Here is a 15,967-nt window from a genome sequence, read left to right as displayed (position 1 = left end):
CACACCACTTTCCTAATCTCCAAGATGGATCCCATCAAATACGTGTTCGAAAAACCTGCTCTCTCAGGAAGAATAGCAAGATGGCAAATGATCTTAACAGAATATGACATTCAATACACTTCACAAAAAGCAATCAAAGGAAGTGTGGTAGCTGATCATCTAGCTCATCAAACAGTGGATGATTATCAAGCATTGAACTTTGACTTCCCAGACGAAGACATTATGCTACTCAATGACTACAAACAACCAGGACCAGAAGAAGGACCCGAGCCAGGATCCCGGTGGACTATGGTTTTTGACGGAGCTTCTAATGCACTTGGCAATGGCATCAGAGCTGTGATCATTTCCCCCGCAAGAGGTCATACACCATTCACCGCCAGGTTATGCTTCAATTGCACTAACAATATAGCCGAATACGAAGCATGTATTTTGGGTCTTAAAGCTGCCATCGATCTAAGAATCAAATTCCTGGAAGTCTACGGAGACTCGGCCTTGGTAATCTACCAAGTCAAAGGGGAATGGGACACGAAGCACCCGAATCTAATTCCTTACAAAGAATATGTGCTGAGTTTGATTCCTTACTTCGAAGAAATCACTTTCGAACACATCCCACGCGAGGAAAATCAACTAGCTGATGCTTTAGCTACCATGTCATCCATGTTCAAAGTCAGGTGGGACAACGAGGCGCCTATGATCACCATTTATAGGCAAGATGAACCATCCTATTGCAATGAGATCAATACCGAAGGAACCGAGGAAAAACCCTGGTTCCATGAAGTAAAAAGATATCTCGAAGCTCAGGAGTACCCTGAAGGGGCATCCATTAACGACAGAAAATTTCTAAGGAGATTTGCAGCCAAATTCTTTCTAAGTAATGGAACCCTATACAAACGCAACCATGACTCGACTTTACTTCGTTGTGTAAACAAGAAGGAAGCAGAACAGATCATGGAAGAAATACACAATGGTGCCTTCGGTACTCATTCCAGTGGACATACAATGGCTAAAAAGATCCTGAGAGCAGGTTATTACTGGTCTACCATGGAAACAGACTGCCATCATCACTCCCGAACATGTCACAAATGCCAGATATACGCTAACAAAGTACATGTACCTCTAGTTCCATTAAGCATCCTGACGGCTCCTTGGCCTTTTGCAATGTGGGGTATTGATATGATTGGAGAAATCAAACCTACTGCCTCCAACGGACATCGCTTTATCCTGGTCGCTATTGACTACTTCACAAAGTGGGTAGAAGCAGCTTCATTTGCTTCTGTTACCAAGAATGTGGTGGCCCGGTTCATCAAATACAATCTCATTTGTCGGTACGGCATCCCTGAACGGATTATCACGGACAATGGCACAAATCTAAACAACAGAATGATTACTGAACTTTGCACACAGTTCAAGATCAAACATCATAATTCTTCTCCATATCGACCAAAGATGAACGGCGCGGTGGAAGCTGCCAACAAGAACATCAAGAAAATCATACAAAAAATGACAGTAACCTACAAAGACTGGCATGAGATGTTACCTTTTGCTCTTCATGGTTATCGCACATCTGCGCGTACTTCAACAGGGGCAACTCCATTTTCCTTAGTCTATGGTATGGAGGCAGTTCTTCCAATTGAAATTCAGATTCCTTCCCTAAGGATTATGAAAGAAGCCAATCTAGACGAAGACGATTGGACTCAAACACGGTTGGACCAGATAAACTTGATTGATGAGAAAAGGCTCGCAGCTATTTGTCATGGTCAGCTATACCAAAAGCGTATGATCAAAGCCTTCAACAAAAAAGTCAAAAGTCAAGCATACCAAACTGGTGGCTTGGTTGTCAAACGCATCATCTTACCACAAGGTGATCCCAGAGGCAAATGGACTCCCACCTACGAGGGACCATTCATAATCAAGAAAATATTCTCCGGCGGCGCCATGTTGCTTACCACCATGGATGGTGAGGATTTCCCACACCCGGTGAATGCTGACATAGTCAAAAAATACTTCGCTTAAAAAAAAAACAGCTCGCTAAGTTGAAAACCTGAAAGGGCAACTTAGGCAAAAAATGAGCGTCTCGGTGGATTGAAAACCCGAAAGGGCGGTCCAGGCAAAAATTAGAGACTAAACGAATACTATCCCGGTAGGCTGAAAACCTGAAAGGGCAGCCTAGGCAAAAGTTAGGGAATGAAGCATACAACTATGTTCCGTTCAGCTGCCTACTCACCATCAAGATTCAACACCTCAAAGACACCGATCAGTCCAATCACTTTCTTCCAACAAGTGAGGGATGAGATGCTCGAAGACAGATTGGCAATAGCAGAGTTGAAACTTGACTGGATTGTTTTCACATAGCTATTTATCTTTATAAATATCTTCCAAAACTTTCTGACAATTTCCTACTTCTAGGATTGTTGTCTCCCTGTGCTAATCAGCCTATCATGGCTCTTTTTCAAAAATCAATGCAGCTTAGGCTCAAAAATCACTATTTTCACTTTTTCTGTTTTGAATACGTAAACGTCTCAATGATAATTTTGAATGAACATGTGCATTTGAATATGATTGATGTTTACCAGGAAAAACAGGAATAGCATTCAGGAAATGTCCCAATTATCTGGACATCATTCCATCAGAAGAAAATCCCCGAGAGAAACGCATTTCTCAGCAAATTCCTCAAAAAGATTTTCTCTTCAAAAGAAGTCTTATCCCCCAGCAGGGTTGTTCCAGATTACTATCTTCAGAAGGTGTGATCCCCGCACCCGGACTTGGTCAGATAGTGCATAGGAGGATTATGCATCTTCCTCATTCCCATTTGAAAGGGCATCAGAACTTCCAGCTACCTTTCATTCCCAAGTGATGGTCAAAGATCCTTCAACAGAGTACCGTGGTTCTCAAAGAATTTCCCCAGCCAAGGGTACTCAAACAAGACAAAAGATCATCAACAATCACAGTATAGTCATATTCAGATGACTGACGGAAATTTATTTTCCCAAATAGAAGCTTGACAACACATTCATACATCACACATTCACACATTCATACATCACACATTCATACATTCATACATCATACATCATACATCATACATCATGCATCATGCGCATATTCATACACAACATCACATGCATATTTCTCCGGGAATATCTCACATTTACATGCATCATAAACATTACATATCACTAACTTGATTTTTCAGGTAGACGGATATCTTCAACAAAGATGTTCTCAATCACATGCAGTGTTCACCTGAATTCCATGAACGGTTCTCTCAGATATAATCAAGCCGAAGATTCATTCTGATCACCTATCAACTCAAAAACAAACATCAAAGATCTAAAGTCGATACCTCAGACGGTTCCAGAACGATCTAACATTGCAGATCTAAAGTTGATACCTCAGACGGTTCCAGAACGATCTAGCATCACAGATCTAAAGTTGATACCTCAGACGGTTCCAGAACGATCTAGCATCACAGATCTAAAGCTGATACCTCAGACGGTTCCAGAACGATCTAACATCAAAGATCTAAAGTCGATACCTCAGACGGTTCCAGAACGATCTAACATCGCAGATCTAAAGTTGATACCTCAGACGGTTCCAGAACGATCTAACATTGCAGATCTAAAGTCGATACCTCAGACGGTTCAAGAACGATCTAACATTGCAGATCTAAAGTTGATACCTCAGACGGTTCCAGAACGATCTAGCATCACAGATCAAAGTCGACACCTCAGACGGTTCCAGAACGATCTAACATCACAGATCTAAAGTCGATACCTCAGACGGTTCCAGAACGATCTAGCATCACAGATCTAAAGTTGATACCTCAGATGGTTCAAGAACGATCTAACATTGCAGATCTAAAGTCGATACCTCATACGGTTCCAGAACGATCTAGCATCACAGATCTAAAGTTGATACCTCAGACGGTTCAAGAACGATCTAACATCAAAGATCTAAAGCTGATACCTCAGACGGTTCCACAATGATCAAAATCTAAAGCGGAAAAACTTTGGACAAGTTCCGTAGCAATCATCCTCCTAGACTTAAAGCGGTAACCTTGGACGGTTCCGAAACAGTCAACACAAAGACTTTCAAATCCTTCATCAAGATATAATCAATGGATTCATTCTGATGAACAAACCCTCAACCCATTTACCAGGTGGCATCTGAAAGCCCATCTCAGGTAATGTTCCAATCTGCCAACAACATTTCGCAGACGACATTCAAATGCAACTTCCAACATCTCTTCTGATCAAGGTAAGTGCAAATTTTCAGGGCATCTAAATATTCAATCATCTTCTACCTTCAGATTTCAGACAATCTCTTCAGGTTTAAGAAGATTGAATAGGGGCAACTGTTATACCCCAAAATTTGCCCGCATCTTTTTTCAAGAAAACTCCAATCTAAAAATTAAGAGTCTCATATAATCATGGATTTTTATTTCAACAAATATCCTGACATATGAAATACTTAGTTTTTAGAATTTTTCTTATACAGTAATTTGGCTTGCAGTTGAATTTATTCTTACGCAAACGCCAAACACTGTTTATTACTTCACACATGCTATTTATTTATTTACAGATAAATAGTACTGACGCAATTGGTACAGAGTTAAATCTTTTTGCAGGCGCAGAATCAGGAAACTCAGACTGTACTGGTAACAGGGTTGTTATCGGTAATTTTGCCCGCGTACAGTAAATATTAGTTATTTATTATGTCTGTGTTTTTTTAACAAGTCATGTAAATAAATTTTCATTTTTCACATAAAACAAAAACAAAAACAACAAAAAAGAAAATTAACTTTGACTGTTGATTTTTCACTCTAACTGCTACGTCAATACCTGAACAGTCAGTTGACAGCCAAACTGCTGGCAGTACAATTCTCAGTGTTTTGTACCATCAATCAAATCAATCTTTCACAATTCAAAATTCCAAGATTTTTGTTCTAGAATTCTTATGAATATCACGCGATTAGCAGAGACTCAACACTGCACAAAAATCAGGTACGCTTAACTGTCTCCTACATAAACAGTCCCTGACTAGGGTTTTCTTGTTTTTACAGGAGAAACAAGTTTTTGAGACCTCAAATGGATTTCATGCACATCCATATATCTCAAAGTACCATCCTAAAAATTTTCAAACTTCAATTCACTCAGACGCACCGTCAGCAGCTCAAAACAGTCAACAGACGACCCGTTTGACCAAAAAGTCAACAGATAGTCAAAAATGAAATTTTTTGTCAAAGTCCATATTTTGTCAAAGGATTCATCATTTGATCATTGGATGATCATAATTCATCAAGGAAAGATCAAAAATCAACAAAACCCCAAGATTCAAAATTAGGGTTTTTGCCTGAAAAGTCAACTCAACTTTGACTGATCATAACTCTCTCATCCTTCATCCAAAAAATTCAAACCAAAGATCATTTTGAAGGAAATTCAATTATATTTCAAATGCAATTGATCCCATGGTCATTGCATTCACCATTTGAAAAATATGACCAAAGACATTACAGGTCATTTTCAAAAGGACACACAAGGAGCATCAAAAATCATTTTGACATGAGACCAAAGGCATTGGTTAGAGGACTCTTTGAGGTTTCCAAAAAGTGCAAGATCTCCTTCATATGACAAAAATTGAGGGATTTACACCTTGTTGAAGTTGGCTAAATTTTGGGAAAATGCATGAAACCAACATTGCTCAAAAATGTATTTTTTCCAAATGGGGCCAAGTTTTCATGGTTCAAACATCATTTCCATAATATTATGGGCCTCCCACGACCAAGACAAGACCCATACCATTTTTATCCATTTTTTGGCATAATTTTATCTTATTTTAAGATTAAATTAAAAGGAAAATGAATGGATAATGGTTAGCTTACAATCTAAGCATGACTCACCCAAGGAATCTCTGATTTTCTGCAGAGAATTGAAGAGCAAGGCAAGAGCATTGAAGAGAAGAAGACTTGGTCAACAATTCAAAGGTTTTTAATATAAAAAAATCAAGAATTCCACAAAGGCAACTAAAGGCTTCTTAGCTTCAATTCTAAGCACTTCAATGCCTATATATAGGCTACAATACTTCAGCAATGAAGAGAGAACGAATTCAGAATCAAACTCTTGCTTGTAATACATTTGTAACCTCTTAAAATATTCAAAGAATTTTGAAATTCGAATTCTAAGTTTAAGTTAGTTTCAATACAAAATAAACACTCAAACACGTTCCTTGAACTTCACTGAACCTATCCAGATCATTTGCAAGCTTTGAAACTCATTGAATCAAACACTACAGGTCACGATTTGTCCAAACTAAAACTGACTTGTATCTCATAACACAAGCATATCTAGCACGATGTAGACATATATTTGAACTTGGTGTGGTGTGTAGATCATTTTTGGAACTTTAATTGAGTTTTAGACGCTTACACACGAAGTTACCATTCTAGGGTTCATAATCTCAAAATTAGGGCTTTCTGAAATAGGCAAAATTAGAGGATCTAAGTGGTACCATTGAGTTCGTATGGATCAGACGAGTTGAATGGATAGGTCGCGCCAAATTTATTTTTACGTTTGACCCTATTCGCTATTTTGCAGGTTTAAGCATCATGTATTATAGCGCTTTTTTTACAAAAGCGCTGTTATAAGTGTTGTCTGGAGGTTGAAGACGAAGACGTGTCTTCCCCCCCATTGGTTCAGACGCGCGCGTGTTTTTTTGAATTTGTCTCTGATTCTGTGCTTTGCAGGTGTAACTTTTACCACGTGCCTCAAAGTCTGGACCATCTGATCTTATTTAATGAACCATCCAACGCCCCATAATGAATCCTCATACCATGGACTCTCAGATTAATCACACATGATCATGTATCCTTTTATTTTCTATTTTATTTTAATTTTCTTTGCAAAATTAATTAAAAATAGTTTTAAAAATCCAAAAAATACACAAAAAATATTTTTAGACTTCTAAAATAATATATTATTTTCTGAAATAAAAATATTTTATTTTTCTTAAAAATTTCAATATTTTGCATAATTAATTAGTATATATTTATATATTTGCTTTTTAATTATTCTAACCAATCAAAAAATCATAAAAAAAATTGTTCTTTATATAAAATATTGTTTATATATTATAAACTAATTTTGTACATATTTTGAATAATTTTCTCTCTAAGTTTTAATTATTTGTATAATTATTTGCATAATTATGTTTTAATTAGCTTAATCAATTTCAAAAATTCCAAAAAAAATTAGTTTTGTTTTAAAATTAATTGACAAATATTTTGTACATATTTTAAACTTAATTTCTAGGTTTAAATCTATTTTCATCTTTTTTCTTCATTTTAATTTAATTAATCATGCATTAATTATAATTAAAATCAATCATAAAAAAATCCAAAAACATGCCTTTTATTTTTCTTGCAATTTAAATTCCTAGATAAATGTATAGGATGTCAAATTCATGTAAATAGGCTAGTTTACATTTCCTGCACAATCGATGTAATAGCGTAGATTTACTTTCCGCACTTTACATTTCCGCATTTTAATTTCCAGCAAATATAAACTGCGTGTATGTCAAAGATAAAATTGAACCGTTAGATCACTAACTTCAAAGATAAAATATCTGAATCCAATCACAATCACACTTGCACCTTTTAAGGTAATCCCTTCACATTCTTTTCAAAATCAAAGTCAAAATTCTACTGTTTCGAGTACAAAATCGAACCTTTTGTTTATATCCGGTGAAAGGATAGATTTTTAAAGGAAATAAGGATAAAGACCTTACAACTCAGGGTAGACCTCCTAGTTTGCTTGCTCAAATCAAAACAAACAAAATTCTCATACACTGTTGTTTTTCAAAACTTTCCAAAAAGACAATATTTTGTATACATCCAAACACGGATCATTACAAAGTTAACGTTCTTTTCAAAACATCTTTCGAAAGATAAACAAACATTTTGTATACATCCGCACAAGGATCATTACAAAATTCAATTTACAAAGGTATTTGAAACCACATATGAGCATTCTAAAGCAATTGAAAAGTAATCAAAAAACAAGTGAGCTAAGCAAACTTAAGAGCCCATGGATAACCATGGATACAAAGGGTGCTAACACCTTCCCTTTGTATAACCTACCCCCTTACCCAGAATTTCTTAAAGGTCTTTTTTCTGTTTCTTTTATAAACCTTTCCTTAATTGGATAAAATAAAAGGTCGGTGGCGACTCTGTGAATTTTCAAAAATGCGAAAGCATAAGCGATAAAAAAGAGTCAGTTCACGTATCTCTCCAGATCAGAGGTATGGCCCGAAAAAAAGGAGGTCCACACCTTCCTTATTCTTTTTCACAAAGCCAGGGGGTTGTGACACATATACCTCCTATTGTAATGGACCGTTCAGAAATGCAGACTTTACATCCAGATGCATTAAGGAACAACCTCTGTTCGCAGCTAACGTAATCACCAGTCTGATTGTTTCATGTCTAGCTACAGGAGCAAACACCTCAAAGTAATCTAGTCCAGGTTTCTGAAGAAAACCTCTAGCCACTAGCCTCGCTTTGTGTTTACGAACTGATCCATCTGGCTTCAGCTTTACCTTGAAAACCCATCTGACGCTGATGGCTTTCTTCTTCTTTGGAAGTTCTGTCAGCTTCCAAGTCTTGTTTCTTTCTATAGCCTTAAGTTCTTCTTTCATGGCATTCAGCCAGACTTTCTTGTTGAGCGCTTCTTCAATACCCACTGGTTCAGAATCTACTAACATGGCACACTGAATAACCTCTCCTTCTGAGTCAACTTCTGTGTCTTGCAACATGTCAAAATCTGCAAACCTTCTTGGTATAGTTCTGACTCTTTGTGGTCGCTGAGCTACTTCAGAGTTAGCTACTCCAGAGTCACCACCTTCATGATCATCTCCAGAAACTTGTCCTCCAGACTCTATGTCTTCAGAGTTTTCCCTTCCAGAATCATGATTACCACCAGATTCTGGGTCATCATCAGAATCTGGATCAGAATCATATTCACCATCTGACTCATCTTCAGAGGATGCTTCATCTTCTGACTCGTCTTCAGAAGATTCTTCATCTTCTAACTCTAACTTTTCTTCAAAAGTTATCTCTACATCAGAAGTTGGTTGAGACTCTCTCCAATCCCAAACTTCTGATTCTTTCACAATGACGTCTCTGCTGATTTCAACTCTATTAGTTTATGGACAATAGAGCTTGTATGCACCTGTACTGTGGTACCCCACCAACAACATCACTTTGCTTCTATCATCCAACTTCTTCCTTCTAGCTTCTGGAATGTGTTTGTAACACACGGAACCAAAAACCTTCAGATGACTAACACTCTGCTTCTCCTTAGTCCACTTCTCTAAAGGAACAATTTCCTTTAGCCTCTTTGTTGGACACCTGTTGAGCACATATGTTGCAGTAGCAACAGCTTCTCCCCATAGATTATGAGGAAGCTTCTTCTCTTTTAGCATACTTCTCGTCATATCAAGAAAAGTACGGTTTCTACGTTCAGCAAGACCATTGTGTTGAGGAGTATAAGGAGCAGTCACCTCATGCTCAATTCCATTATCATCACAGAACTTCTGGAATTCTGTAGAGTTATACTCACCTCCACCATCCGTTCTTAGAATCTTTATCTTTTGACCACTCTGCTTCTCAGCCTTCACCTTGAACTTCTGGAATTCTGTGAACACCTCAGTCTTAAACTTGATAAGTGTTACCCACGTCATTCTTGTGAACTTGATCGGTAAAATAGCAAGTGTACTATTTTGCCTCTTGTAATAATAGGGAAAATTCCCCGAATGTCGATCTCAGGGACTGCGCAGGAATAATAAGTTCAATTCAAGGTTCAATTAAACAAAAACTTCAATGGGGTTTTGTTTGGTAATTATAACTTAACGAAAAATAGAATAAGCAGTAAATGAAATTGACTTTGTAACAAATGTGAGTAACATGCTAGGGATAGTGGATGATTGACAATGTAACAACTCTGAAATTTCTATTGCCACAACTTATTTTAAATAATCAATTACCGGTTCTTAAGGTTGTTTGATCCTAAGTCCTTAGTGAAAAAACCTTTGATCCTTCATCCTAAACCCTAAGTCCTTAGAGGTTTACAATGAAATCAAGCAATTAAGTTATCAAGAATATCCGGTTACTATAAGGTATTCCTAGTCCTAGGTAATATCTATTATAGCATATTCTCATGAAAGCATTATCAATGGTGGTCCGCCTAAATGATAATCATAGATCAATTCCAATTTGTCCGAAAGGAAAAGCATTAGGAACATCAAGAGAATAAATCAACAATTAAAAACATGATTGTTATTGCAATTGCAAACTCAGAGTCATTACAAAGTTAAATCAGAGCCACCCCCCTAGCATTGGGGGGTTTAGCCTCTCATAATCTTCCAGAAAGACAAAATAAAGAATTTAGACATTACAAAGATAATTGGGAACTTTGATCTTCAATGGTGTCCACCGTTGAATCTCTCAGTCTCCGAAACCCTTGATGAAGCTATCTTCCCTCTTCTGTGATTTTCTATCGTATGATCCAAAGTCAAGTCCCCTCTAGTGTTTTTAGAAATTAACTTAAATAGTCTAGGTCAATTACAGCCAAGTCAAATGCCAAAAATGCCCTTCCAGATAAGTGTACTTGAAAATTCCAAAAAATAGAAATTCTGTCCGCGCAACCTGCACGGGCCGTGCAGGTCTGCGCAGCTCGTGCAACTCCCAGACTTTTCCAATAAATCCTGCACGGGTCGTGCCAAGCCGCACGGGCGCCCGTGCAAACTCTCTGGTTTTTGTATGGGAGATGACATTTGATTCTGCACGGGCCGTGCAGGTCTGCACGGGCCGTGCAGCCTTCAGAACTCCACTTTTCGTCCTTATTTCCAGATTTATTCATATGATCCTGAAAACATTAAAACATACAACCAAAGCATAAAATGACGAATAATGAAATAAAGCACTAAATAACATAACTTAAAAATACTTAAAAACAATGGTAAATATATGTGTGAAAACCACTGATCAAACTCCCCCAAACTTAAACCGTTGCTTGACCTCAAGCGACAATTACAAAAGTTAATGACCCTCAAAGCACACGGTGTTCATACGTGAGATATCCGTCTGTATTGATCAAGAAACAGTTGGTTCGGCATTCACATGACGCGACGAGTTTTGTTACCACATTAAACCTCAAGCTCCCGTTTCGGATACCTCTCCAACTATGCTTTGCACTTAAGTCTCTTTCCGATTTTCCTCCTCTTTCATTCGGACAATCATATTAAGGCACTGCATCTCTTATAATACTCATCACTTGCATGAGACGAATCAAGGCTTCTTATTTTCTTTTCGTGGCACCAAACTAGCAGCATTGGCTACTTTTTATTACCGATGAAATTTTCAAACTTTGCAGTTATATATTGTCCTTTTGGACGACGTTTGGGGATCAATCTCCTTTGGGCTGAATAACCGGGTGAGGGTTACCCAACTTAGCGAGCCGATTGCCTTTTACCGCCTTTTCATCATTTGGTGGCAACTTTATATCTCTTTTTTTTTCTCAACCAGTCACCATGCAAGTGAATCTGAATTATGCTCGACTGTATCAATAAACTACTCGAGAAGTACTTCTCAGGAGACAAGTACTATGGTGCAAATCTACACGTTAGACTCGTATTTCTTTTAGGGAACCAAGGGTGTTTAAACAAACCTCTTCTTGTCACATTATTCCGCACTTCCTGTCCTCAAACAAACCTCGCTTCATCTCTATATACTATTCCCAATCGCTCTTTAGGATCAAAACTTCTTCAACAAAAATTAAAATTTCGGTCAAAATTTGGGCAGAATTCACTTTATGGTTTCACATCATACAAATAACATAAAACTAACATAAAAATAAAATGCAAAGAGAAGAGCCTCCCCCAAACTTGAACTAAACATTGGCCTCAATGTTTCAGAACGAGCCTGAGAGAGGTGACTCACAGAGAGTAATGCTCTCTAATGATAACTTCCAAGCTTTCACCAGAGACGTCCTCTTTTATTTCCTGAAAACAAAATAAACAAACAGAGAAATTAATTATTAAAAGTGTGGGTTGCCTCCCACAAAGCGCTTCGTTTAACGTCGCATGGCTCGACGGTCCAATACCCTTAATTAAGGAGGGTACTTCCTCCTCCAAACTTGGTTGCTTGTCACTTCCGCACCCACGAACTCATGAAGATGAAAAGTATGGACAACTTTTTTCTTCAATTCACTTCCAACACTCATCTTCTCACCTTGCTCTTTCTTAGGACTTTTGATAGCTATATGAGTTGGTTCCACCAGAGGGGCTATGCTTGAAACTTTTTCTTGGACATATTTAGGGCTTTTGTATTCTCCCTCACTTTCGATCATACCAACCGAAACTTGATCATGTACACCTGCACTTTGTTTCTTGACTTCTAACATCTTTAAGGTTACTTCTTCATTAAAGGCTTTCACCGTTAGAGTCCCTTTCTCAATGTCAAAGTTGCAACGACTTGTCAACAAAAACGGTCTCCCAAGAAGAATAGGAGTTTCTTCATCTTCAGGAATGTCCATGATGTGGAAGTCAACAGGGAATACAAACTTATCAACCTCCACTAGTACGTCTTCAGCTACCCCATATGATTTCTTGATGGTGTGATCAGCGAACTTCAACTTTGTCTCACTTTCACTTATCTTTCCCAACTCAAGCTTTTTAAAGATAGATAGTGGCATTAAACTCACACTAGAGCCAGAATCAATGAGTACCTTTTTAAACATTCTGTTCTTGATGGTGCATGGTATAGCCACCGCTCCAGGGTCTTTCTTCTTGATGGGGATCTTCCTTGCTGGAGAGACTATACTACACTTTTCAGTTGCAATTTCTGGTTCTCCCCCGAATGGTCTCTTCTTATCGATAACCTCCTTCATGAACTTTTTGTACAAAGGCATGTGCTCAAGTGCTTCAAAGAAAGGTAAATTAACCTCTAATTTTTTAAACAAGGCTGCAAACTTCTCAAAATCCTTTTCTGTTGAATTCTTCTTTGTCACTCTAGAAGGAAAAGGTAGCTTGATTTCTGGTTTAGCATCTTTTTTCTCTTCACGTGGCTTAACCGGTGGTATCACACTTTCGGACTCTTTCGCATTCTCTCTTATCTCCAAATCTACCTCAATGACCAAAGGATCATCTATTTTCTCTTTTTCTTTTTCCGATTCTGCCACTTTCTTACTCCTTGTAGTAACAACATTAATCTTCTCTTGGTCTTTCGGATTTTTCACAGTTGAGCTCGGAAAGGTACCTTGTGCCTGTAGAGTGAGATGTTGTGCTATCTGACCCACTTGAACTTCCAGATTTTTAATTGAGGCGGTGGTGTTTCTGTGGTTGTTTCTTGTTTCTTCTTGGAATTGAGAGCACAGCTCAGCCAATCTTTCAATTGCCACTTCCCACTCTGCCTTTTGGGTGCCTTGTTGTTGTTGATCTTTCCAAGCAAAATTTGGATGATTCTTCCACCCTGGATTATAGGTGTTAGAATACGGATTGTTTTGCCTCAAGAATTTGATTTCTTCAATCTGTTTGGGAGTAGCCACACAGTATACAGTTTGGTGCGGGCCATTACAGATTTTACAGCTGACAGGTTGAGCTTGTTGAAATTGAGCGACAGTTTGAGTTTCAACAGTCATCTTCTTTAGTCTTCTCTCAACTTCAGCTGCAATTTGGTCTTCCATTTTTATAACTTGATTAGCCAACTTCAAATCAATTATCCCTTCAGGATGGCTTACACTAAGGTCATATAATTCCAAATGCTCATTCGCAGCAATAGCTTCAATGATTTTCTTGATACCAGTGGCTGTTGAGAAATTAGTTGAGCCACCAGCTGCCGTATCGATCAACTGCTTTGTCTTTATTTTAAGCCCATTAACAAATACTTGCATTTGTTCAGTATGATCCATGTTATGAGTTGGGCATGCTACGAGGATCCTCTTGAATCTTTTGTAGGCATCTCCCAACGGTTCACCCTCTTTCTGCTTAAAGTTCAGAATTTCATACCTTTTTCTTAGAAATACTGACGCTGGAAAATACTCATTCAGGAAGGCCTTTTCCATCTCTTCCCACGATGTGATACTTCCCGCTGGGAGGGAATAAAACCACTCTTCTGCCTCTTCGGCTAAGGTGAAAGGAAACATCCTTAGCTTCTTGGCTTCTTCAGTATGACCATCAATTTTCAGAGTGGTGCTCATGGTCAAAAATCTTTGCAAGTGCTTGTTTGCATCTTCATTAACCTTTCCGGTGAAAGGCTTTCTTTCGAGCTGAGTGATGGTGCTTGGATGCAATTGAAAATTAGGAACATTCACCGGTTGGTTGACAATTGTTAGTCTCCCACCTGGTGTATTCACAACACCATAGTCTCCGAGGAGTCTCTCAGGTGGAGGTGGATTCTCGCCCATAACTTCCTCTTCACTTTCAGAATCTGAATGAACTGACACAACTTCTTCTTCAGATTCCAGTTTCTCTTGACGAGCTTGTCTACGCCTTGCGTGCAAGGTTCTTTCAATTTCTGCGTCAAAAAGAAATTCAGCTGAGGCCTTACCTCGCGTGCACAGCTTAGACAAATATTAGAATTAGAAAAAAAAATAAAAAGTGCAGAAAATAAAATTTTAGTCGCAGAGCAACAAAATTCTAATTGAACTCAACTTAAACTCAATATTATGGCAGTCCCCGGCAACGGCGCCAAAAACTTGATCGGTAAAATAGCAAGTGTACTATTTTGCCTCTTGTAATAATAGGGAAAATTCCCCGAATGTCGATCTCAGGGACTGCGCAGGAATAATGAGTTCAATTCAAGGTTCAATTAAACAAAAACTTCAATGGGGTTTTGTTTGGTAATTATAACTTAACGAAAAATAGAATAAGCAGTAAATGAAATTGACTTTGTAACAAATGTGAGTAACATGCTAGGGATAGTGGATGATTGACAATGTAACAACTCTGAAATTTCTATTGCCACAACTTATTTTAAATAATCAATTACCGGTTCTTAAGGTTGTTTGATCCTAAGTCCTTAGTGAAAAAACCTTTGATCCTTCATCCTAAACCCTAAGTCCTTAGAGGTTTACAATGAAATCAAGCAATTAAGTTATCAAGAATATCCGGTTACTATAAGGTATTCCTAGTCCTAGGTAATATCTATTATAGCATATTCTCATGAAAGCATTATCAATGGTGGTCCGCCTAAATGATAATCATAGATCAATTCCAATTTGTCCGAAAGGAAAAGCATTAGGAACATCAAGAGAATAAATCAACAATTAAAAACATGATTGTTATTGCAATTGCAAACTCAGAGTCATTACAAAGTTAAATCAGAGCCACCCCCCTAGCATTGGGGGGTTTAGCCTCTCATAATCTTCCAGAAAGACAAAATAAAGAATTTAGACATTACAAAGATAATTGGGAACTTTGATCTTCAATGGTGTCCACCGTTGAATCTCTCAGTCTCCGAAACCCTTGATGAAGCTATCTTCCCTCTTCTGTGATTTTCTATCGTATGATCCAAAGTCAAGTCCCCTCTAGTGTTTTTAGAAATTAACTTAAATAGTCTAGGTCAATTACAGCCAAGTCAAATGCCAAAAATGCCCTTCCAGATAAGTGTACTTGAAAATTCCAAAAAATAGAAATTCTGTCCGCGCAACCTGCACGGGCCGTGCAGGTCTGCGCAGCCCGTGCAACTCCCAGACTTTTCCAATAAATCCTGCACGGGTCGTGCCAAGCCGCACGGGCGCCCGTGCAAACTCTCTGGTTTTTGTATGGGAGATGACATTTGATTCTGCACGGGCCGTGCAGGTCTGCACGGGCCGTGCAGCCTTCAGAACTCCACTTTTCGTCCTTATTTCCAGATTTATTCATATGATCCTGAAAACATTAAAACATACAACCAAAGCATAAAATGACGAATAATGAA

The sequence above is a fragment of the Vicia villosa genome, unplaced genomic scaffold, assembly GCF_029867415.1.
Source record: "Vicia villosa cultivar HV-30 ecotype Madison, WI unplaced genomic scaffold, Vvil1.0 ctg.000076F_1_1_3, whole genome shotgun sequence".
Lineage (NCBI taxonomy): Eukaryota > Viridiplantae > Streptophyta > Magnoliopsida > Fabales > Fabaceae > Vicia > Vicia villosa.
This window is presented reverse-complemented; position numbering follows the sequence as displayed.